This window comes from Stenella coeruleoalba, assembly GCF_951394435.1.
Source record: "Stenella coeruleoalba genome assembly, chromosome: 1".
NCBI lineage: Eukaryota > Metazoa > Chordata > Mammalia > Artiodactyla > Delphinidae > Stenella > Stenella coeruleoalba.
Window position 1 is genome coordinate 122,713,588 of NC_137169.1, and position 26,340 is coordinate 122,739,927.

The 26,340-nt window shown below is 43.8% G+C and overlaps 1 long non-coding RNA gene across 22 annotated transcripts in view; it reads right to left on the reverse strand.

The window, feature by feature from the left end:
• LOC307186525 overlaps window positions 1–26,340 on the reverse strand; it is a 2,785,769-nt gene that overhangs the window by 1,719,959 nt on the left and 1,039,470 nt on the right. Inside the window, exon 1 of one of the 22 annotated variants that reach the window (XR_013828380.1) lies at window positions 11,312–11,374. The exons of 20 other annotated variants lie outside the window; for them this stretch is intronic. This is a non-coding gene — a long non-coding RNA (uncharacterized lncRNA). Of the gene's footprint in view, window positions 1–8,159; window positions 8,212–11,311; window positions 11,375–26,340 lie in introns of those variants that run through there. One more of the 22 variants, XR_013828381.1, reaches the window with a different exon arrangement.

Sequence of the window (26,340 nt, forward strand, 5' to 3'; positions counted from 1 at the left end):
GAGCCTTGTTATGCTGATGGGCGGGATGTAAATTGCCAATAACCACTCGGGAGAAGTGTATGGTGTTTCCTGAAACATCTAAAAAACAAAGCAACAGAACCTAGGGCACTTTCACTTATGGTCCTATAGCTTAGTGAAATTAAAATCAAAAAGACACAGCCACCCCAAAGTTTGGGACGCCTCTGTTTACAAGAACCTCGTTTACCGTACAAGTTCAATATCACAGAAAGTGAAAAATGGATAAAGAACTTGTGGTACTTACATACAATGCACTATCACTCAGCAATGAAATCTATGTCATCAGGCCCATAGCAGCATAATGAGTGGATTCAGGTACGATGATTCTAACTGAAATAAGTCACACAGAAAAAGAAACATCATAAGATATCACTAATACACGGAATGTAAACTTGGCTACACAGGAACTGAATTCCAAAACAGAACAGGGTCTCAAATTTAGAAAACCAACTTATGCTTGCTTAAGGGTAAAGGTGAGTTGGGGTGCTGCATAAAACCAGAGATTCAAATGAGCACAGATAACGTTCCTTAAGCCAAATATGGAATAGACAAGAGCTACTCCTTGCTCAATGAAATGGACTCAACACCCCATATTAAACGCCTAAGAATGTACCTGACTAGTAAGTATCTTAAAACCTATGGATTGCTATGTCTCCGAAAGAGAATCAAGCGTATGTACCGGGGCATAAACACAGCAGTGATAGGATTGGAGAGGTTCGGTGAGCAAATGAAGACCCTTTGAAGTCATATTGCATGGTACCCATTCCACGGGTCTCAGCTCTCCAGGTTTAAGGTATTCTTCCTTCAGCTAAAACATGCATGTGGAACCCAGAGTATGATCAACTGTGTGATCGGGAGACATGTTCAAATATGTCTCACTTTTGGTCCCCTGGTACTCGGGTGCAACATTCCAGACGCTTAACGAACACTCTCCCCACTTGGAGAGTCAGTGCCTTTAACCTCCTGTTTGGCCCAGTTTGCAATTTCTGCGGAAGATGAACAGGAATACGGAGAACCAATGAGAGACTAGCTGGAGGTTTCTGGACGGGCAAATTTAACTCTCATTTCCCACCAGGAAGAGGAAATAACCAAAGGCTCAGCGTGCCGTGCCGGAACCAGATTAGAGCCTGAAGCCATCCTGCGGTGTTGCGGCCAGCTCAAAAGAAAGGGAGTTGAAGAAAGGAGCTCAGGGGCACTGTAATTCACAAACCTGTAGAGTTATAAATGACAGCTATCGTCCAAAAATACACTGAAGTAAGGCTGCCAAGAGGACTTGAAAGCGGGGCAGAATTGCAGGAAACCGATTTCAGGAGGTAGACTGGAATTGCATTGAAAGCATAGGAAAAGAGGCAGAACGTCCACAGTGATGCACTTGGCCAAAAAGGGCGTATGCGTTTATTCCTGAATATATTCAGGAAAAAACGCATACGCCCTTTTTGGCCAACCAAGCAAGCTTGCAAAGGAAATCTGCACTACAATGAAGTCTCACTTCCCCCCGGTCAAAAGGGCCATCTGAAAAAAGTGTAAAATCCAGAAAGGCAGGACAGGCCATGGAGAACTGGGAGCCTTGTTATGCTGATGGGCGGGATGTAAATTGCCAACAGACACTCGGGAGAAGTGTATGGTGTTTCCTGAAACATCTAAAAAACAAAGCAACAGAGCCTAGGGCACTTCCACTTATGGTCCTATAGCTTAGGGAAATTAAAATAAAAAAGACACAGCCACCCCAAAGTTTGGAACGGCTCTGTTTACAAGAAACTCGTTTTCAGTACAAGTTCAACATCTCAGAAAGTGAAAAATGGATAAAGAAGTTGCGGTATTTACTTACAAAGCAATATCACTCAGCAATGAAATCTATGTCACCAGGCCCTTAGCAGCACAATGAGTGGATTCAGGTATGATGATTCAAACTGAAATAAGTCACACAGAAAAAGAAACATCATAAGATATCAGTAATACACGGGATGTAAACTTGGCTACACAGGAACTGAATTACAGAACAGAACAGGGACTCAAATTTAGAAAACCAACTTATGCTTGCTTAAGGGTAAAGGTGAGTAGGGGTGCTGCATAAAACCAGAGATTGAAATGAGCACAGATAAAGTTCCTTAAGCGAAATATGGAATAGACAAGAGCTACTCCTTGCTCAACGAAATGGACTCAACACCCCATATTAAACGCCTAAGAATGTACCTGACTAGTAAGTATCTTAAAACCTATGGATTGCTATGTCTCCGAAAGAGAATCAAGCATGTGTACAGGGGCATAAACGAAGCAGTGATAGGATTGGAGAGGTTCGGTGAGCAAATGAAGACCCTTTGAAGTCATATTGCATGGTACCCATTCCACGGGTTTCAACTACCCAGGTTTTAGGTATTCTTCCTTCAGCTAAAACATGCATGTGGAACCCAAGTATGATCAACCATGTGAACGGGAGACGTGTTCAAATATGTCTCAGTTTTCCTCCCCTGGTACTCGGGTGCAACATTCCAGACGCTTTACTAACACTCTCCCCACTTGGAAAGTCAGCGCCTTTAACCTCCTGTTTGGCCCAGTTTGCAATTTCTGCGGAAGATGAACAGGAATAGCGAGAACCAATGAGAGGCTAGCTGGAGGTGTCTGGACGGGCAAATTTAACTCTCATTTCCCACCAGGAAGAGGAATTAACCAAAGGCTCAGCATGCCGGGCCGGAACCAGATTAGGGCCTGAAGCCATCCTGCGGTGTTGCGGCCAGCTCAAAAGAAAGCGAGTTGAAGAAAGGAGCTCAGGGGCACTGTAATTCACAAACCTGCAGAGTTATAAATGACAGCTATCGTCCAAAAATAGACTGAAGTAAGGCTGCCAAGAGGACTTGAAAGCGGGGCAGAATTGCAGGAAACCGATTTCAGGAGGTAGACTGGAATTGCATTGAAAGCATAGGAAAAGAGGCAGAACGTCCACAATGATGCACTTGGCCAAAAAGGGCGTATGCGTTTTTTGCTGAATATATTCAGGAAAAAACGCATACGCCCTTTTTGGCCAACCAAGCAAGCTTGCAAAGGAAATCTGCACTACAATGAAGTCTCACTTCCCCCCGGTCAAAAGGGCCATCTGAAAAAAGTGTAAAATCCAGAAAGGCAACAGGCCATTGAGAACTGGGAGCCTTGTTATGCTGATGGGCGGGATGTAAATTGCCAACAGACACTCAGGAGAAGTGTATGGTGTTTCCTGAAACATCTAAAAAACAAAGCAACAGAACCTAGGGCACTTCCACTTATGGTCCTATAGCTTAGGGAATTTAAAATCAAAAAGACACAGCCACCCCAAAGTTTGGAACGGCTCTGTTTACAAGAACCTCGTTTACAGTACAAGTTCAACATCGCAGAAAGTGAAAAATGGATAAAGAAGTTGTGGTATTTACTTACAAAGCAATATCACTCAGCAATGAAATCTGTGTCATCAGGCCCTTAGCAGCACAATGAGTGGATTCAGGTATGATGATTCTAACTGAAATAAGTCACACAGAAAAAGAAACATCATAAGATATCAGTAATACACGGAATGTAAACTTGGCTACACAGGAACTGAATTACAGAACAGAACAGGGTCTCAAATTTAGAAAACCAACTTATGCTTGCTTAAGGGGAAAGGTGAGTTGGGGTGCTGCATAAAACCAGAGATTGAAATGAGCACAGATAAAGTTCCTTAAGCCAAATATGGAATAGACAAGAGCTACTCCTTGCTCAACGAAATGGACTCAACACCGCATATTAAATGCCTAAGAATGTACCTGACTAGTAAGTATCTTAAAACCTATGGATTGCTATGTCTCCGAAAGAGAATCAAGCATGTGTACAGGGGCATAAACGCAGCAGTGATAGGATTGGAGAGGTTCGGTGAGCAAATGAAGACCCTTTGAAGTCATATTGCATGGTACCCATTCCACGGGTTTCAACTACCCAGATTTTAGGTATTCTTCCTTCAGCGAAAACATGCATGTGGAACCCAGAGTATGATCAACCATGTGATCGGGAGACGTGTTCAAATATGTCTCAGTTTTCCGCCCCTGGTACTCGGGTGCAACATTCCAGACGCTTTACTAACACTCTCCCCACTTGGAGAGTCAGCGCCTTTAACCTCCTGTTTGGCCCAGTTTGCAATTTCTGCGGAAGATGAACAGAATAGCGAGAACCAATGAGAGGCTAGCTGGAGGTGTCTGGACGGGCAAATTTAACTCTCATTTCCCACCAGGAAGAGGAAATAACCAAAGCCTCAGCGTGCCGTACCGGAACCAGATTAGGGCCTGAAGCATTCCTGCAGTGTTGCGGCCAGCTCAAAAGAAAGCGAGTTGAAGAAAGGAGCTCAGGGGCACTGTAATTCACAAACCTGCAGAGTTATAAATGACAGCTATCGTCCAAAAATAGACTGAAGTAAGGCTGCCAAGAGGACTTGAAAGCGGGTCAGAATTGCAGGAAACCGATTTCAGGAGGTAGACTGGAATTGCATTGAAAGCATAGGAAAAGAGGCAGAACGTTCACAATGATGCACTTGGCCAAAAAGGGCGTATGCGTTTTTTCCTGAATATATTCAGGAAAAAACGCATACGCCCTTTTTGGCCAACCAAGCAAGCTTGCAAAGGAAATCTGCACTACAATGAAGTCTCACTTCCCCCCGGTCAAAAGGGCCATCTGAAAAAAGTGTAAAATCCAGAAAGGCAGGACAGGCCATGGAGAACTGGGAGCCTTGTTATGCTGATGGGCGGGATGTAAATTGCCAACAGACACTTGGGAGAAGTGTATGGTGTTTCCTGAAACATCTAAAAAACAAAGCAACAGAGGCTAGGGCACTGCCACTTATGGTCCTATAGCTTAGGGAAATTAAAATCAAAAAGACACAGCCACCCCAAAGTTTGGAACAGCTCTGTTTACAAGAACCTCGTTTAAAGTACAAGTTCAACATCGCAGAAAGTGAAAAATGGATAAAGAACTTGTGGTATTTACTTACAACGCAGTATCACTCAGCAATGAAATCTATGTCATCAGGCCCGTAGCAGCATAATGAGTGGATTCAGGTACGATGATTCTAACTGAAATAAGTCACACAGAAAAAGAAACATCATAAGATATCACTAATACACGGAATGTAAACTTGGCTACACAGGAACTGCATTCCAAAACAGAACAGGGTCTCAAATTTAGAAAACCAACTTATGCTTGCTTAAGGGGAAAGGTGAGTTGGGGTGCTGCATAAAACCAGAGATTGAAATGAGCACAGATAAAGTTCCTTAAGCCAAATATGGAATAGACAAGAGCTACTCCTTGCTCAACGAAATGGACTCAAAACCCCATATTAAACGCCTAAGAATGTACCTGACTAGTAAGTATCTTAAAACCTATGGATTGCTATGTCTCCAAAAGAGAATCAAGCGTGTGTACAGGGGAATAAACGCAGCAGTGATAGGATTGGCAAGGTTCGGTGAGCAAATGAAGACCCTTTGAAGTCATATTGCATGGTACCCATTCCACGGGTTTCAACTACCCAGGTTTTAGGTATTCTTCCTTCAGCTAAAACATGCATGTGGAACCCAGAGTATGATCAACCATGTGAATGGGAGACGTGTTCAAATATGTCTCAGTTTTCCTCCCCTGGTACTCGGGTGCAACATTCCAGACGCTTTACTAACACTCTCCCGACTTGGAGAGTCAGTCCCTTTAACCTCCTGTTTGGCCCAGTTTGCAATTTCTGCGGAAGATGAACAGGAATAGCGAGAACCAATGAGAGGCTAGCTGGAGGTGTCTGGACGGGCAAATTTAACTCTCATTTCCCACCAGGAAGAGGAATTAACCAAAGGCTCAGCATGCCGTGCCGGAACCAGATTAGGGCCTGAAGCCATCCTGCGGTGTTGCGGCCAGGTCACAAGAAAGCGAGTTGAAGAAAGGAGCTCAGGGGCACTGTAATTCACAAACCTGCAGAGTTATAAATGACAGCTATCGTCCAAAAATAGACTGAAGTAAGGCTGCCAAGAGGACTTGAAAGCGGGGCAGAATTGCAGGAAACCGATTTCAGGAGGTAGACTGGAATTGCATTGAAAGCATAGGAAAAGAGGCAGAACGTCCACAATGATGCACTTGGCCAAAAAGGGCGTATGCGTTTTTTCCTGAATATATTCAGGAAAAAACGCATACGCCCTTTTTGGCCAACCAAGCAAGCTTGCAAAGGAAATCTGCGCTACAATGAAGTCTCACTTCCCCCCGGTCAAAAGGGCCATCTGAAAAAAGTGTAAAATCCAGAAAGGCAACAGGCCATTGAGAACTGGGAGCCTTGTTATGCTGATGGGCGGGATGTAAATTGCCAACAGACACTCGGGAGAAGTGTATGGTGTTTCCTGAAACATCTAAAAAACAAAGCAACAGAGCCTAGGGCACTTCCACTTATGGTCCTATAGCTTAGGGAAATTAAAATCAAAAAGACACAGCCACCCCAAAGTTTGGAACGGCTCTGTTTATAAGAACCTCGTTTACAGAACAAGTTCAACATCGCAGAAAGTGAAAAATGGATAAAGAAGTTGTGGTATTCACTTACAAAGCAATATCACTCAGCAATGAAATCTATGTCATCAGGCCCTTAGCAGCACAATGAGTGGATTCAGGTATGATGATTCTAATTGAAATAAGTCACACAGAAAAAGAAACATCATAAAATATCAGTAATACACGGAATGTAAACTTGGCTACACAGGAACTGAATTACAGAACAGAACAGGGTCTCAAATTTAGAAAAACAACTTATGCTTGCTTAAGGGTAAAGGTGAGTTGGGGTGCTGCATAAAGCCAGAGATTGAAATGAGCACAGATAAAGTTCCTTAAGCCAAATATGGAATAGAAAAGAGCTACTCCTTGCTCAACGAAATGGACTCAACACCCCATATTAAATGCCTAAGAATGTAGCTGACTTGTAAGTATCTTAAAACCTATGGATTGCTATGTCTCCGAAAGAGAATCAAGCATGTGTACAGGGGCATAAACGCAGCAGTGATAGGATTGGAGAGGTTCAGTGAGCAAATGAAGACCCTTTGAAGTCATATTGCATGGTACCCATTACACGGGTCTCAACTCTCCAGGTTTAAGGTATTCTTCCTTCAGCTAAAACATGCATGTGGAACCCAAGTATGATCAACCATGTGAACGGGAGACGTGTTAAAATATGTCTCAGTTTTCCTCCCCTGGTACTCGGGTGCAACATTCCAGACGCTTTACTAACACTCTCCCCACTTGGAGAGTCAGCGCCTTTAACCTCCTGTTTGGCCCAGTTTGCAATTTCTGCGGAAGATGAACAGGAATAGCGAGAACCAATGAGAGGCTAGCTGGAGGTGTCTGGACGGGCAAATTTAACTCTCATTTCCCACCAGGAAGAGGAAATAACCAAAGGCTCAGCATGCCGTACCGGAACAAGATTAGGGCCTGAAGCCATCCTGCTGTGTTGCGGCCAGGTCAGAAGAAAGCGAGTTGAAGAAAGGAGCTCAGGGGCACTGTAATTCACAAACCTGCAGAGTTATAAATGACAGCTATCGTCCAAAAATAGACTGAAGTAAGGCTGCCAAGAGGACTTGAAAGCGGGGCAGAATTGCAGGAAACCGATTTCAGGAGGTAGACTGGAATTGCATTGAAAGCATAGGAAAAGAGGCAGAACGTCCACAATGATGCACTTGGCCAAAAAGGGCGTATGCGTTTTTTCCTGAATATATTCAGGAAAAAACGCATACGCCCTTTTTGGCCAACCAAGCAAGCTTGCAAAGGAAATCTGCACTACAATGAAGTCTCACTTCCCCCCGGTCAAAAGGGCCATCTGAAAAAAGTGTAAAATCCAGAAAGGCAGGACAGGCCATGGAGAACTGGGAGCCTTGTTATGCTGATGGGCGGGATGTAAATTGCCAACAGACACTCGGGAGAAGTGTATGGTGTTTCCTGAAACATCTAAAAAACAAAGCAACAGAGGCTAGGGCACTGCCACTTATGGTCCTATAGCTTAGGGAAATTAAAATAAAAAAGACACAGCCACCCCAAAGTTTGGGATGCCTCTGTTTACAAGAACCTCGTTTACAGTACAAGTTCAACATCGCAGAAAGTGAAAAATGGATAAAGAAGTTGTGGTATTTACTTACAAAGCAATATCACTCAGCAAAGAAATCTATGTCATCAGGCCCTTAGCATCACAATGAGTGGATTCAGGTATGATGATTCAAACTGAAATAAGTCACACAGAAAAAGAAACATCATAAGATATCAGTAATACACGGAATGGAAACCTGGCTACACAGGAACTGAATTCCAAAACAGAACAGGGTCTCAAATTTAGAAAACCAACTTATGCTTGCTTAAGGGGAAAGGTGAGTTGGGGTGCTGCATAAAACCAGAGATTGAAATGAGCACAGATAAAGTTCCTTAAGTCAAATATGGAATAGACAAGAGCTACTCCTTGCTCAACGAAATGGACTCAACACCGCATATTAAACGCCTAAGAATGTACCTGACTAGTAAGTATCTTAAAACCTATGGATTGCTATGTCTCCAAAAGAGAATCAAGCATGTGTACAGGGGCATAAAAGCAGCAGTTATAGGATTGGAGAGGTTCGGTGAGCAAATGAAGACCCTTTGAAGTCATATTGCATGGTAACCATTACACGGGTCTCAACTCTCCAGGTTTAAGGTATTCTTCCTTCAGCTAAAACATGCATGTGGAACCCAAGTATGATCAACCATGTGAACGGGAGACGTGTTCAAATATGTCTCAGTTTTCCTCCCCTGGTACTCGGGTGCAACATTCCAGACGCTTTACTAACACTCTCCCGACTTGGAGAGTCAGCGCCTTTAACCTCCTGTTTGGCCCAGTTTGCAATTTCTGCGGAAGATGAACAGGAATAGCGAGAACCAATGAGAGGCTAGCTGGAGGTGTGTGGACGGGCAAATTTAACTCTCATTTCCCACCAGGAAGAGGAAATAACCAAAGTCTCAGCGTGCCGTACCGGAACCAGATTAGTGCCTGAAGCCATCCTGCAGTGTTGCGGCCAGCTCAAAAGAAAGCGAGTTGAAGAAAGGAGCTCAGGGGCACTGTAATTCACAAACCTGCAGAGTTATAAATGACAGCTATCGTCCAAAAATAGACTGAAGTAAGGCTGCCAAGAGGACTTGAAAGCGGGGCAGAATTGCAGGAAACCGATTTCAGGAGGTAGACTGGAATTGCATTGAAAGCATAGGAAAAGAGGCAGAACGTCCACAATGATGCACTTGGCCAAAAAGGGCGTATGCGTTTTTTCCTGAATATATTCAGGAAAAAACGCATACGCCCTTTTTGGCCAACCAAGCAAGCTTGCAAAGGAAATCTGCACTACAATGAAGTCTCACTTCCCCCCGGTCAAAAGGGCCATCTGAAAAAAGTGGAAAATCCAGAAAGGCAGGACAGGCCATGGAGAACTGGGAGCCTTGTTATGCTGATGGGCGGGATGTAAATTGCCAACAACCACTCGGGAGAAGTGTATGGTGTTTCCTGAAACATCTAAAAAACAAAGCAACAGAGCCTAGGGCACTTCCACTTATGGTCCTATAGCTTAGGGAAATTAAAATCAAAAAGACACAGCCACCCCAAAGTTTGGGACGGCTCTGTTTACAAGAACCTCGTTTACAGTACAAGTTCAACATCGCAGAAAGTGAAAAATGGATAAAGAAGTTGTGGTATTTACTTACAAAGCAATATCACTCAGCAATGAAATCTGTGTCATCAGGCCCTTAGCAGCACAATGAGTGGATTCAGGTATGATGATTCTAACTGCAATAAGTCACACAGAAAAAGAAACATCATAAGATATCAGTAATACACGGAATGTAAACTTGGCTACACAGGAACTGAATTACAGAACAGGACAGGGTCTCAAATTTAGAAAACCAACTTATGCTTGCTTAAGGGGAAAGGTGAGTTGGGGTGCTGCATAAAACCAGAGATTGAAATGAGCACAGATAAAGTTCCTTAAGCCAAATATGGAATAGACAAGAGCTACTCCTTGCTCAACGAAATGGACTCAACACCGCATATTAAACGCCTAAGAATGTACCTGACTAGTAAGTATCTTAAAACCTATGGATTGCTATGTCTCCGAAAGAGAATCAAGCATGTGTACAGGGGCATAAACGCAGCAGTGATAGGATTGGAGAGGTTCGGTGAGCAAATGAAGACCCTTTGAAGTCATATTGCATGGTACCCATTCCACGGGTTTCAACTACCCAGGTTTAAGGTATTCTTCCTTCAGCTAAAACATGCATGTGGAACCCAGTGTATGATCAACCATGTGATCGGGAGACGTGTTCAAATATGTCTCAGTTTTCGTACCCTGGTACTCGGGTTCAACATTCCAGACGCTTTACTAACACTCTCCCCACTTGGAGAGCCAGTGTCTTTAACCTCCTGTTTGGCCCAGTTTGCAATTTCTGCGGAAGATGAACAGGAATAGCGAGAACCAATGAGAGACTAGCTGGAGGTGTCTGGACGGGCAAATTTAACTCTCATTTCCCACCAGGAAGAGGAATTAACCAAAGGCTCAGCGTGCCGTGCCGGAAAGAGATTAGGGCCTGAAGCCATCCTGCGGTGTTGCGGCCAGGTCACAAGAAAGCGAGTTGAAGAAAGGAGCTCAGGGGCACTGTAATTCACAAAACTGCAGAGTTATAAATGACAGCTATCGTCCAAAAATAGACTGAAGTAAGGCTGCCAAGAGGACTTGAAAGCGGGGCAGAATTGCAGGAAACCGATTTCAGGAGGTAGACTGGAATTGCATTGAAAGCATAGGAAAAGAGGCAGAACGTCCACAATGATGCACTTGAACAAAAAGGGCGTATGCGTTTTTCCTGAATATATTCAGGAAAAAACGCATACGCCCTTTTTGGCCAACCAAGCAAGCTTGCAAAGGAAATCTGCACTACAATGAAGTCTCACTTCCCCCCGGTCAAAAGGGCCATCTGAAAAAAGTGTAAAATCCAGAAAGGCAACAGGCCATTGAGAACTGGGAGCCTTGTTATGCTGATGGGCGGGATGTAAATTGCCAACAGACACTCGGGAGAAGTGTATGGTGTTTCCTGAAACATCTAAAAAACAAAGCAACAGAGCCTAGGGCACTTCCACTTATGGTCCTATAGCTTAGGGAAATTAAAATCAAAAAGACACAGCCACCCCAAAGTTTGGAACGGCTCTGTTTACAAGAACCTCGTTTACAGTACAAGTTCAACATCGCAGAAAGTGAAAAATGGATAAAGAACTTGTGGTACTTACGAACAATGCAGTATCACTCAGCAATGAAATCTATGTCATCAGGCCCGTAGCAGCATAATGAGTAGATTCAGGTACGATGATTCTAACTGAAATAAGTCACACAGAAAAAGAAACATCATAAGATATCACTAATACACGGAATGTAAACTTGGCTACACAGGAACTGAATTCCAAAACAGAACAGGTTCTCAAATTTAGAAAACCAACTTATGCTTGCTTAAGGGGAAAGGTGAGTTGGGTTGCTGCATAAAACCAGAGATTGAAATGACCACAGATAAAGTTCCTTAAGCCAAATATGGAATAGACAAGAGCTACTCCTTGCTCAATGAAATGGACTCAACACCGCATATTAAACGCCTAAGTATGTACCTGACTAGTAAGTATCTTAAAACCTATGGATTGCTATGTCTGCGAAAGAGAATCAAGCATGTGTACAGGGGCATAAACGCAGCAGTGATAGGATTGGAGAGGTTCGGTGAGCAAATGAAGACCCTTTGAAGTCATATTGCATGGCACCCATTCCACGGGTCTCAACTCTGCAGGTTTAAAGTATTCTTCCTTCAGCTAAAACATGCAGGTGGAACCCAGAGTATGATCAACCGTGTGAACGGGAGACGTGTTCAAATATGTCTCAGTTTTCCTCCCCTGGTACTCGGGTGCAACATTCCAGACGCTTTACTAACACTCTCCCCACTTGGAGAGTCAGCGCCTTTAACCTCCTGTTTGGCCCAGTTTGCAATTTCTGCGGAAGATGAACAGGAATAGCGAGAATCAATGAGAGGCTAGCTGGAGGTGTCTGGACGGGCAAATTTAACTCTCATTTCCCACCAGGAGGAGGAAATAACCAAAGGCTCAGCATGCCGTGCCGGAACCAGATTAGGGCCCGAAGCCATCCTGCGGTGTTGCGGCCAGGTCACAAGAAAGCGAGTTGAAGAAAGGAGCTCAGGGGCACTGTAATTCACAAACCTGCAGAGTTATAAATGACAGCTATCGTCCAAAAATAGACTGAAGTAAGGCTGCCAAGAGGACTTGAAAGCGGGGCAGAATTGCAGGAAACCGATTTCAGGAGGTAGACTGGAATTGCATTGAAAGCATAGGAAAAGAGGCAGAACGTCCACAATGATGCACTTGGCCAAAAAGGGCGTATGCGTTTTTTCCTGAATATATTCAGGAAAAAACGCATACGCCCTTTTTGGCCAACCAAGCAAGCTTGCAAAGGAAATCTGCACTACAATGAAGTCTCACTTCCCCCCGGTCAAAAGGGCCATCTGAAAAAAGTGTAAAATCCAGAAAGGCAGGACAGGCCATGGAGAACTGGGAGCCTTGTTATGCTGATGGGCGGGATGTAAATTGCCAACAACCACTCGGGAGAAGTGTATGGTGTTTCCTGAAACATCTGAAAAACAAAGCAACAGAGCCTAGGGCACTTCCACTTATGGTCCTATAGCTTAGGGAAATTAAAATCAAAAAGACACAGCCACCCCAAAGTTTGGAACGGCTCTGTTTACAAGAACCTCGTTTACAGTACAAGTTCAACATCGCAGAAAGTGAAAAATGGATAAAGAAGTTGTGGTATTTACTTACAAAGCAATATCACTCAGCAATGAAATCTGTGTCATCAGGCCCTTAGCAGCACAATGAGTGGATTCAGGTATGATGATTCTAACTGAAATAAGTCACACAGAAAAAGAAACATCATAAGATATCAGTAATACACGGAATGTAAACTTGGCTACACAGGAACTGAATTACAGAACAGAACAGGGTCTCAAATTTAGAAAACCAACTTATGCTTGCTTAAGGGGAAAGGTGAGTTGGGGTGCTGCATAAAACCAGAGATTGAAATGAGCACAGATAAAGTTCCTTAAGCCAAATATGGAATAGACAAGAGCTACTCCTTGCTCAACGAAATGGACTCAACACCGCATATTAAACGCCTAAGAATGTACCTGACTAGTAAGTATCTTAAAACCTATGGATTGCTATGTCTCCGAAAGAGAATCAAGCATGTGTACAGGGGCATAAACGCAGCAGTGATAGGATTGGAGAGGTTCGGTGAGCAAATGAAGACCCTTTGAAGTCATATTGCATGGTACCCATTCCACGGGTTTCAAATACCCAGGTTTTAGGTATTCTTCCTTCAGCTAAAACATGCATGTGGAACCCAGAGTATGATCAACCATGTGATCGGGAGACGTGTTCAAATATGTCTCAGTTTTCCTCCCCTGGTACTCGGGTGCAACATTCCAGACGCTTTACTAACACTCTCCCCACTTGGAGAGTCAGCGCCTTTAACCTCCTGTTTGGCACAGTTTGCAATTTCTGCGGAAGATGAACAGGAATAGCGAGAACCAATGAGAGGCTAGCTGGAGGTGTCTGGACGGGCAAATTTAACTCTCATTTCCCACCAGGAGGAGGAAATAACCAAAGGTTCAGCGTGCCGTGCCAGAACCAGATTAGGGCCTGAAGCCATCCTGCGGTGTTGCGGCCAGGTCAAAAGAAAGCGAGTTGAAGAAAGGAGCTCAGGGGCACTGTAATTCACAAACCTGCAGAGTTATAAATGACAGCTATCGTCCAAAAATAGACTGAAGTAAGGCTGCCAAGAGGACTTGAAAGCGGGGCAGAATTGCAGGAAACCGATTTCAGGAGGTAGACTGGAATTGCATTGAAAGCATAGGAAAAGAGGCAGAACGTCCACAATCATGCACTTGGCCAAAAAGGGCGTATGCGTTTTTTCCTGAATATATTCAGGAAAAAACGCATACGCCCTTTTTGGCCAACCAAGCAAGCTTGCAAAGGAAATCTGCACTACAATGAAGTCTCACTTCCCCCCGGTCAAAAGGGCCATCTGAAAAAAGTGTAAAATCCAGAAAGGCAGGACAGGCCATGGAGAACTGGGAGCCTTGTTATGCTGATGGGCGGGATGTAAATTGCCAACAGACACTCGGGAGAAGTGTATGGTGTTTCCTGAAACATCTAAAAAACAAAGCAACAGAGCCTAGGGCACTGCCACTTATGGTCCTATAGTTTAGGGAAATTAAAATAAAAAAGACACAGCCACCCCAAAGTTTGGGACGCCTCTGTTTACAAGAACCTCGTTTACCGTACAAGTTCAATATCACAGAAAGTGAAAAATAGATAAAGAAGTTGTGGTATTTACTTACAAAGCAATATCACTCAGCAATGAAATCTGTGTCATCAGGCCCTTAGCAGCACAATGAGTGGATTCAGGTATGATGATTCTAACTGAAATAAGTCACACAGAAAAAGAAACATCATAAGATATCAGTAATACACGGAATGGAAACTTGGCTACACAGGAACTGAATTACAGAACAGAACAGTGTCTCAAATTTAGAAAACCAACTTATGCTTGCTTAAGGGGAAAGGTGAGTTGGGGTGCTGCATAAAACCAGAGATTGAAATGAGCACAGATAAAGTTCCTTAAGCCAAATATGGAATAGACAAGAGCTACTCCTTGCTCAACGAAATGGACTCAACACCGCATATTAAACGCCTAAGAATGTAGCTCACTTGTAAGTATCTTAAAACCTATAGATTGCTATGTCCCCGAAAGAGAATAAAGCATGTGTACAGGGGCATAAACGCAGCAGTGATAGGATTGGAGAGGTTCGGTGAGCAAATGAAGACCCTTTGAAGTCATATTGCATGGGACCCATTCCACGGGTTTCAACTACCCAGGTTTTAGGTATTCTTCCTTCATCTAAAACATGCAGGTGGAACCCAGAGTATGATCAACCGTGTGAACGGGAGACGTGTTCAAATATGTCTCAGTTTTCCTCCCCTGGTACTCGGGTGCAACATTCCAGACGCTTTACTAACACTCTCCCCACTTGGAGAGTCAGCGCCTTTAACCTCCTGTTTGGCCCAGTTTGCAATTTCTGCGGAAGATGAACAGGAATAGCGAGAACCAATGAGAGACTAGCTGGAGGTGTCTGGACGGGCAAATTTAACTCTCATTTCCCACCAGGATGAGGAAATAACCAAAGGCTCAGCATGCCGTGCCAGAACCAGATTAGGGCCTGAAGCCATCCTGCGGTGTTGCGGCCAGGTCACAAGAAAGCGAGTTGAAGAAAGGAGCTAAGGAGCACTGTAATTCACAAACCTGCAGAGTTATAAATGACAGCTATCGTCCAAAAATAGACTGAAGTAAGGCTGCCAAGAGGACTTGAAAGCGGGGCAGAATTGCAGGAAACCGATTTCAGGAGGTAGGCTGGAATTGCATTGAAAGCATAGGAAAAGAGGCAGAACGTCCACAATGATGCACTTGGCCAAAAAGGGCGTATGCGTTTTTTCCTGAATATATTCAGGAAAAAACGCATACGCCCTTTTTGGCCAACCAAGCAAGCTTGCAAAGGAAATCTGCACTACAATGAAGTCTCACTTCTCCCCGGTCAAAAGGGCCATCTGAAAAAAGTGTAAAATCCAGAAAGGCAGGACAGGCCATGGAGAACTGGGAGCCTTGTTATGCTGATGGGCGGGATGTAAATTGCCAAAAACCACTCGGGAGAAGTGTATGGTGTTTCCTGAAACATCTAAAAAACAAAGCAACAGAGCCTAGGGCACTGCCACTTATGGTCCTATAGCTTAGGGAAATTAAAATCAAAAAGACACAGCCACCCCAAAGTTTGGGACGCCTCTGTTTACAAGAACCTCGTTTACAGTACAAGTTCAACATCGCAGAAAGTGAAAAATGGATAAAGAACTTGTGGTATTTACTTACAACGCAGTATCACTCAGCAATGAAATCTATGTCATCAGGCCCGTAGCAGCATAATGAGTGGATTCAGGTACGATGATTCTAACTGAAATAAGTCACACAGAAAAAGAAACATCATAAGATATCACTAATACACGGAATGTAAACTTGGCTACACAGGAACTGCATTCCAAAACAGAACAGGGTCTCAAATTTAGAAAACCAACTTATGCTTGCTTAAGGGGAAAGGTGAGTTGGGGTGCTGCATAAAACCAGAGATCGAAATGAGCACAAAGTTCCTTAAGCCAAATATGGAATAGAGAAGTGCTACACCTTGCTCAATGAAATGGACTCAACACCGCATATTAAATGCCTAAGGATGTACCTGACTAGTAAGTATCTTAAAACCTATGGATTGCTATGTCTCCGAAAGAGAATCAAGCATGTGTACAGGGGCATAAACGCAGCAGTGATAGGACTGGAGAGGTTCGGTGAGCAAATGAAGACCCTTTGAAGTCATATTGCATGGTACCCTTTACACGGGTCTCAGCTCTCCAGGTTTAAGGTATTCTTCCTTCAGCTAAAACATGCATGTGGAACCCATAGTATGATCAACCATGTGATCGGGAGACGTGTTCAAATATGTCTCAGTTTTCGTAACCTGGTACTCGGATGCAACATTCCAGACGCTTTACTAACACTCTCCCGACTTGGAGAGTCAGTCCCTTTAACCTCCTGTTTGGCCCAGTTTGCAATTTCTGCGGAAAATGAACAGGAATAGTGAGAACCAATGAGAGACTAGCTGGAGGTGTCTGGACGGGCAAATTTAACTATCATTTCCCACCAGGAAGAGGAATTAACCAAAGGCTCAGCGTGCCGTGCCGCAACCAGATTAGGGCCTGAAGCCATCCTACGGTGTTGCGGCCATGTCACAAGAAAGCGAGTTGAAGAAAGGAGCTCAGGGGCACTGTAATTCACAAACCTGCAAAGTTATAAATGACAGCTATCGTCCAAAAATAGACTGAAGTAAGGCTGCCAAGAGGACTTGAAAGCGGGGCAGAATTGCAGGAAACCGATTTCAGGAGGTAGACTGGAATTGCATTGAAAGCATAGGAAAAGAGGCAGAACGTCCACAATGATGCACTTGGCCAAAAAGGGCGTATGTGTTTTTTCCTGAATATATTCAGGAAAAAACGCATACGCCCTTTTTGGCCAACCAAGCAAACTTGCAAAGAAAATCTGCACTACAATGAAGTCTCACTTCCCCCCGGTCAAAAGGGCCATCTGAAAAAAGTGTAAAATCCAGAAAGGCAGGACAGGCCATGGAGAATTGGGAGCCTTGTTATGCTGTTGAGCGGGATGTAAATTGCCAAAAGACACTCGGGAGAAGTGTATGGTGTTTCCTGAAACATCTAAAAAACAAAGCAACAGAGCCTAGGGCACTTCCACTTATGGTCCTATAGCTTAGGGAAATTAAAATCAAAAAGACACAGCCACCCCAAAGTTTGGGACGCCTCTGTTTACAAGAACATCGTTTACCGTACAAGTTCAATATCACAGAAAGTGAAAAATGGATAAAGAACTTGTGGTATTTACGTACAATGCAGTATCACTCAGCAATGAAATCTATGTCATCAGGCCCGTAGCAGCATAATGAGTGGATTCAGGTACGATGATACTAACTGAAATAAGTCACACAGAAAAAGAAACATCATAAGATATCAGTAATACACAGAATGTAAACTTGGCTACACAGGAACTGAATTACAGAACAGAACAGGGTCTGAAATTTAGAAAACCAACTTATGCTTGCTTAAGGGGAAAGTTGAGTTGGGGTGCTGCATAAAACCAGAGATCGAAATGAGCACAAAGTTCCTTAAGCCAAATATGGAATAGACAAGAGCTACTCCTTGCTCAATGAAATGGACTCAACACCGCATATTAAACGCCTAAGGATGTACCTGACTAGTAAGTATCTTAAAACCTATGGATTGCTATGTCTCTGAAAGAGAATCAAGCATGTGTACAGGGGCATAAACGCAGCAGTGATAGGACTGGAGAGGTTCGGTGAGCAAATGAAGACCCTTTGAAGTCATATTGCATGGTACCCATTACACGGGTCTCAACTCTCCAGGTTTAAGGTATTCTTCCTTCAGCTAAAACATGCATGTGGAACCCAGAGTATGATCAACCGTGTGATCGGGAGACGTGTTCAAATATGTCTCAGTTTTCCTCCCCTGGTACTCGGGTGCAACATTCCAGACGCTTTACTAACACTCTCCCCACTTGGAGAGTCAGCGCCTTTAACCTCCTGTTTGGCCCAGTTTGCAATTTCTGCAGTAGATGAACAGGAATAGGGAGAACCAATGAGAGAGTAGCTGGAGGTGTCTGGACGGGCAAATTTAACTCTCATTTCCCACCAGGAAGAGGAAATAACCAAAGGCTCAGCGTGCCGTGCCGGAACCAGATTAGGGCCTGAAGCCATCCTGCGGTGTTGCGGCCAGCTCAAAAGAAAGCGAGTTGAAGAAAGGAGTTCAGGGGCACTGTAATTCACAAACCTGCAGTTATAAATGACAGCTATCGTCCAAAAATAGACTGAAGTAAGGCTGCCAAGAGGACTTGAAAGCGGGGCAGAATTGCAGGAAACCGATTTCAGGAGGTAGACTGGAATTGCATTGAAAGCATAGGAAAAGAGGCAGAACGTCCACAATGATGCACTTGGCCAAAAAGGGCGTATGCGTTTTTTCCTGAATATATTCAGGAAAAAACGCATACGCCCTATTTGGCCAACCAAGCAAGCTTGCAAAGGAAATCTGCACTACAATGAAGTCTCACTTCCCCCCGGTCAAAAGGGCCATCTGAAAAAAGTGTAAAATCCAGAAAGGCAGGACAGGACATGGAGAACTGGGAGCCTTGTTATGCTGATGGGCGGGATGTAAATTGCCAACAGACACTAGGGAGAACTGTATGGTGTCTCCTGAAACATCTAAAAAACAAAGCAACAGAGCCTAGGGCACTTCCACTTATGGTCCTATAGATTAGGGAAATTAAAATCAAAATTACACAGCCACCCCAAAGTTTGGGACGCCTCTGTTTACAAGAACCTCGTTTACCGTACAAGTTCAATATCACAGAAAGTGAAAAATGGATAAAGAACTTGTGGTACTTACGTACAATGCAGTATCACTCAGCAATGAAATCTATGTCATCAGGCCCGTAGCAGCATAATGAGTGGATTTAGGTACGATGATTCTAACTGAAATAAGTCACACAGAAAAAGAAACATCATAAGATATCACTAATACACGGAATGTAAACTTGGCTACACAGGAACTGAATTCCAAAACAGAACAGGGTCTCAAATTTAGAAAACCAACTTATTCTTGCTTAAGGGTAAAGGTGAGTTGGGGTGCTGAATAAAACCAGAGATTCAAATGAGCACAGATAACGTTCCTTAAGCCAAATATGGTATAGACAAGAGCTACTCCTTGCTCAACGAAATGGACCCCACACCCCATATTAAATGCCTAAGAATGTACCTGACTAGTAAGTATCTTAAAACCTATGGATTGCTATGTCTCCGAAAGAGAATCAAGCATATGTACCGGGGCATAAACACAGCAGTGATAGGATTGGAGAGGTTCGGTGAGCAAATGAAGACCCTTTGAAGTCATATTGCATGGTACCCATTCCACGGGTCTCAACTCTCCAGGTTTAAGGTATTCTTCCTTCAGCTAAAATATGCATGTGGAACCCGGAGTATGATCAACTGTGTGATCGGGAGACATGTTCAAATATGTCTCACTTTTGGTCCCCTGGTACTCGTGTGCAACATTCCAGACGCTTAACGAACACTCTCCCCACATGGAGAGTCAGTGCCTTTAACCTCCTGTTTGGCCCAGTTTGCTATTTCTGCGGAAGATGAACAGGAATAGGGAGAACCAATGATAGACTAGCTGGAGGTTTCTGGACGGGCAAATTTAACTCTCATTTCCCACCAGGAAGAGGAAATAACCAAAGGCTCAGCGTGCCGTGCCGGAACCAGATTAGGGCCTGAAGCCATCCTGCGGTGTTGCGGCCAGCTCAAAAGAAAGCGAGTTGAAGAAAGGAGCTCAGGGTCACTGTAATTCACAAACCTGTAGAGTTATAAATGACAGCTATCGTCCAAAAATACACTGAAGTAAGGCTGCCAAGAGGACTTGAAAGCGGGGCAGAATTGCACGAAACCGATTTCAGGAGGTAGACTGGAATTGCATTGAAAGCATAGGAAAGAGGCAGAACGTCCACAGTGATGGACTTGGCCAAAAAGGGCGTATGCGTTTTTTCCTGAATATATTCAGGAAAAAAAGCATACGCACTTTTTGGCCAACCAAGCAAACTTGCAAAGGAAATCTGCACTACAATGAAGTCTCACTTCCCCCCGGTCAAAAGGGCCATCTGAAAAAAGTGTAAAATCCAGAAAGGCAGGACAGGCCATGGAGAACTGGGAGCCTTGTTATGCTGATGGGCGGGATGTAAATTGCCAACAAACACTCGGGAGAAGTGTATGGTGTTTCCTGAAACATCTAAAAAACAAAGCAACAGAGCCTAGGGCACTTCCACTTATGGTCCTATAGCTTAGGGAAATTAAAATCAAAATGACACAGCCACCCCAAAGTTTGGGACACCTCCGTTTACAAGAACCTCGTTTACCGTACAAGTTCAATATCACAGAAAGTGAAAAATGGATAAAGAACTTGAGGTACTTACGTACAATGCAGTATCACTCAGCAATGAAATCTATGTCATCAGGCCCTTAGCAGCATAATGAGTGGATTCAGGTACGATGATTCTAACTGAAATAAGTCACACAGAAAAAGAAACATCATAAGATATCACTAATACACGGAATGTAAACTTGGCTACACAGGAACTGCATTCCAAAACAGAACAGGGTCTCAAATTTAGAAAACCAACTTATGCTTGCTTAAGGGGAAAGGTGAGTTGGGTTGCTGCATAAAACCAGAGATTGAAATGAGCACAGATAAAGTTCCTTAAGCCAAATATGGAATAGACAAGAGCTACTCCTTGCTCAACGAAATAGACTCAACACCGCATATTAAACGCCTAAGAATGTACCTGACTAGTAAGTATCTTAAAACCTATGGATTGCTATGTCTCCAAAAGAGAATCAAGCGTGTGTACAGGGGCATAAACGCAGCAGTGATAGGATTGGAGAGGTTCGGTGAGCAAATGAAGACCCTTTGAAGTCATATTGCATGGTACCCATTAAACGGGTTTCAACTACCCACGTTTAAGGTATTCTTCCTTCAGCTAAATCATGAATGTGGAACCTAGAGTATGATCAACCATGTGATCGGGAGACGTGTTCAAATATGTCTCAGTTCTCGTACCCTGGTACTCGGGTGCAACATTCCAGACCCTTACTAACACTCTCCACACTTGGAGAGTCAGTCCCTTTAACCTCCTGTTTGGCCCAGTTTGCAATTTCTGCGGAAGATGAACAGGAATAGCGAGAATCAATGAGAGACTAGCTGGAGGTGTCTGGATGGGCAAATTTAACTCTCATTTCCCACCAGGAAGAGGAATTAACCAAAGGCTCAGCGTGCCGTGCCAGAACCAGATTAGGGCCTGAAGACATCATGCGGTGTTGCGGCCAGGCACAAGAAAGCAAGTTGAAGAAAGGAGCTCAGGGGCACTGTAATTCACAAACCTGCAGAGTTATAAATGACAGCTATCGTCCAAAAATAGACTGAAGTAAGGCTGCCAAGAGGACTTGAAAGCGGGGCAGAATTGCAGGAAACCGATTTCAGGAGGTAGACTGGAATTGCATTGAAAGCATAAGAAAAGAGGCAGAACGTCCACAATGATGCACTTGGCCAAAAAGGGTGTATGCGTTTTTTCCTGAATATATTCAGGAAAAAACGCATACGCACTTCTTGGCCAACCAAGCAAACTTGCAAAGGAAATCTGCACTACAATGAAGTCTCACTTCTCCCCGGTTAAAAGGGCCATCTGAAAAAAGTGTAAAATCCAGAAAGGCAGGACAGGCCATGGAGAACTGGGACCCTTGTTATGCTGATGGGCGGGATGTAAATTGCCAACAGACACTCAGGAGAAATGTATGGTGTTTCCTGAAACATCTAAAAAACAAAGCAACAGAGCCTAGGGCACTTCCACTTATGGTCCTATAGCTTAGGGAAATTAAAATCAAAAAGACACAGCCACCCCAAAGTTTGGGACGCGTCCGTTTACAAGAACCTCGTTTACCGTACAAGTTCAATATCACAGAAAGTGAAAAATGGATAAAGAACTTGAGGTACTTACGTACAATGCAGTATCACTCAGCAATGAAATCTATGTCATCAGGCCCGTCGCAGCATAATGAGTGGATTCAGGTACGATGATTCTAACTGAAATAAGTCACACAGAAAAAGAAACATCATAAGATATCACTAATACACGGAATGTAAACTTGGCTACACAGGAACTGCATTCCAAAACAGAACAGGGTCTCAAATTTAGAAAACCAACTTATGCTTGCTTAAGGGGAAAGGTGAGTTGGGGTGCTGCATAAAACCAGAGATTGAAATGAGCACAGATAAAGTTCCTTAAGCCAAATATGGAATAGACAAGAGCTACTCCTTGCTCAACGAAATGGACCCAACACCCCATATTAAACGCCTAAGAATGTACCTGACTAGTAAGTATCATAAAACCTATGGATTGCTATGTCTCCAAAAGAGAATCAAGCGTGTGTACAGGGGCATAAACGCAGCAGTGATAGGATTGGAGAGGTTCGGTGAGCAAATGAAGACCCTTTGAAGTCATATTGCATGGGACCCATTCCACGGGTCTCAACTCTGCAGGTTTAAAGTATTCTTCCTTCAGCTAAAACATGCATGTGGAACCCAGAGTATGATCAACCGTGTGAACGGGAGACGTGTTCAAATATGTCTCAGTTTTCCTCCCCTGGTACTCGGGTGCAACATTCCAGACGCTTTACTAACACTCTCCCCACTTGGAGAGTCAGCGCCTTTAACCTCCTGTTTGGCCCAGTTTGCAATTTCTGCGGAAGATGAACAGGAATAGCGAGAACCAATGAGAGGCTAGCTGGAGGTGTCTGGACGGGCAAATTTAACTCTCATTTCCCACCAGGATGAGGAAATAACCAAAGGCTCAGCATGCCGTGCCGGAACCAGATTAGGGCCTGAAGCCATCCTGCGGTGTTGCGGCCAGGTCACAAGAAAGCGAGTTGAAGAAAGGAGCTCAGGGGCACTGTAATTCACAAACCTGCAGGGTTATAAATGACAGCTATCGTCCAAAAATAGACTGAAGTAAGGCTGCCAAGAGGACTTGAAAGCGGGGCAGAATTGCAGGAAACCAATTTCAGGAGGTAGACTGGAATTGCATTGAAAGCATAGGAAAAGAGGCAGAACGTCCACAATGATGCACTTGGCCAAAAAGGGCGTATGCGTTTTTTCCTGAATATATTCAGGAAAAAACGCATACGCCCTTTTTGGCCAACCAAGCAAGCTTGCAAAGGAAATCTGCACTACAATGAAGTCTCACTTCCCCCCGGTCAAAAGGGCCATCTGAAAAAAGTGTAAAATCCAGAAAGGCAGGACAGGCCATGGAGAATTGGGAGCCTTGTTATGCTGTTGAGCGGGATGTAAATTGCCAAAAGACACTCGGGAGAAGTGTATGGTGTTTCCTGAAACATCTAAAAAACAAAGCAACAGAGCCTAGGGCACTTCCACTTATGGTCCTATAGCTTAGGGAAATTAAAATCAAAAAGACACAGCCACCCCAAAGTTTGGGACGCCTCTGTTTACAAGAACATCGTTTACCGTACAAGTTCAATATCACAGAAAGTGAAAAATGGATAAAGAACTTGTGGTATTTACGTACAATGCAGTATCACTCAGCAATGAAATCTATGTCATCAGGCCCGTAGCAGCATAATGAGTGGATTCAGGTACGATGATTCTAACTGAAATAAGTCACACAGAAAAAGAAACATCATAAGATATCAGTAATACACAGAATGTAAACTTGGCTACACAGGAACTGAATTACAGAACAGAACAGGGTCTGAAATTTAGAAAACCAACTTATGCTTGCTTAAGGGGAAAGTTGAGTTGGGGTGCTGCATAAAACCAGAGATCGAAATGAGCACAAAGTTCCTTAAGCCAAATATGGAATAGACAAGAGCTACTCCTTGCTCAATGAAATGGACTCAACACCGCATATTAAACGCCTAAGGATGTACCTGACTAGTAAGTATCTTAAAACCTATGGATTGCTATGTCTCTGAAAGAGAATCAAGCATGTGTACAGGGGCATAAACGCAGCAGTAATAGGACTGGAGAGGTTCGGTGAGCAAATGAAGACCCTTTGAAGTCATATTGCATGGTACCCATTACACGGGTCTCAACTCTCCAGGTTTAAGGTATTCTTCCTTCAGCTAAAACATGCATGTGGAACCCAGAGTATGATCAACCGTGTGATCGGGAGACGTGTTCAAATATGTCTCAGTTTTCCTCCCCTGGTACTCGGGTGCAACATTCCAGACGCTTTACTAACACTCTCCCCACTTGGAGAGTCAGCGCCTTTAACCTCCTGTTTGGCCCAGTTTGCAATTTCTGCAGTAGATGAACAGGAATAGGGAGAACCAATGAGAGAGTAGCTGGAGGTGTCTGGACGGGCAAATTTAACTCTCATTTCCCACCAGGAAGAGGAAATAACCAAAGGCTCAGCGTGCCGTGCCGGAACCAGATTAGGGCCTGAAGCCATCCTGCGGTGTTGCGGCCAGCTCAAAAGAAAGCGAGTTGAAGAAAGGAGTTCAGGGGCACTGTAATTCACAAACCTGCAGTTATAAATGACAGCTATCGTCCAAAAATAGACTGAAGTAAGGCTGCCAAGAGGACTTGAAAGCGGGGCAGAATTGCAGGAAACCGATTTCAGGAGGTAGACTGGAATTGCATTGAAAGCATAGGAAAAGAGGCAGAACGTCCACAATGATGCACTTGGCCAAAAAGGGCGTATGCGTTTTTTCCTGAATATATTCAGGAAAAAACGCATACGCCCTATTTGGCCAACCAAGCAAGCTTGCAAAGGAAATCTGCACTACAATGAAGTCTCACTTCCCCCCGGTCAAAAGGGCCATCTGAAAAAAGTGTAAAATCCAGAAAGGCAGGACAGGACATGGAGAACTGGGAGCCTTGTTATGCTGATGGGCGGGATGTAAATTGCCAACAGACACTAGGGAGAACTGTATGGTGTCTCCTGAAACATCTAAAAAACAAAGCAACAGAGCCTAGGGCACTTCCACTTATGGTCCTATAGATTAGGGAAATTAAAATCAAAATTACACAGCCACCCCAAAGTTTGGGACGCCTCTGTTTACAAGAACCTCGTTTACCGTACAAGTTCAATATCACAGAAAGTGAAAAATGGATAAAGAACTTGTGGTACTTACGTACAATGCAGTATCACTCAGCAATGAAATCTATGTCATCAGGCCCGTAGCAGCATAATGAGTGGATTCAGGTACGATGATTCTAACTGAAATAAGTCACACAGAAAAAGAAACATCATAAGATATCACTAATACACGGAATGTAAACTTGGCTACACAGGAACTGAATTCCAAAACAGAACAGGGTCTCAAATTTAGAAAACCAACTTATTCTTGCTTAAGGGTAAAGGTGAGTTGGGGTGCTGAATAAAACCAGAGATTCAAATGAGCACAGATAACGTTCCTTAAGCCAAATATGGTATAGACAAGAGCTACTCCTTGCTCAACGAAATGGACCCCACACCCCATATTAAATGCCTAAGAATGTACCTGACTAGTAAGTATCTTAAAACCTATGGATTGCTATGTCTCCGAAAGAGAATCAAGCGTATGTACCGGGGCATAAACACAGCAGTGATAGGATTGGAGAGGTTCGGTGAGCAAATGAAGACCCTTTGAAGTCATATTGCATGTTACCCATTCCACGGGTCTCAACTCTCCAGGTTTAAGGTATTCTTCCTTCAGCTAAAATATGCATGTGGAACCCGGAGTATGATCAACTGTGTGATCGGGAGACATGTTCAAATATGTCTCACTTTTGGTCCCCTGGTACTCGTGTGCAACATTCCAGACGCTTAACGAACACTCTCCCCACATGGAGAGTCAGTGCCTTTAACCTCCTGTTTGGCCCAGTTTGCTATTTCTGCGGAAGATGAACAGGAATAGGGAGAACCAATGATAGACTAGCTGGAGGTTTCTGGACGGGCAAATTTAACTCTCATTTCCCAC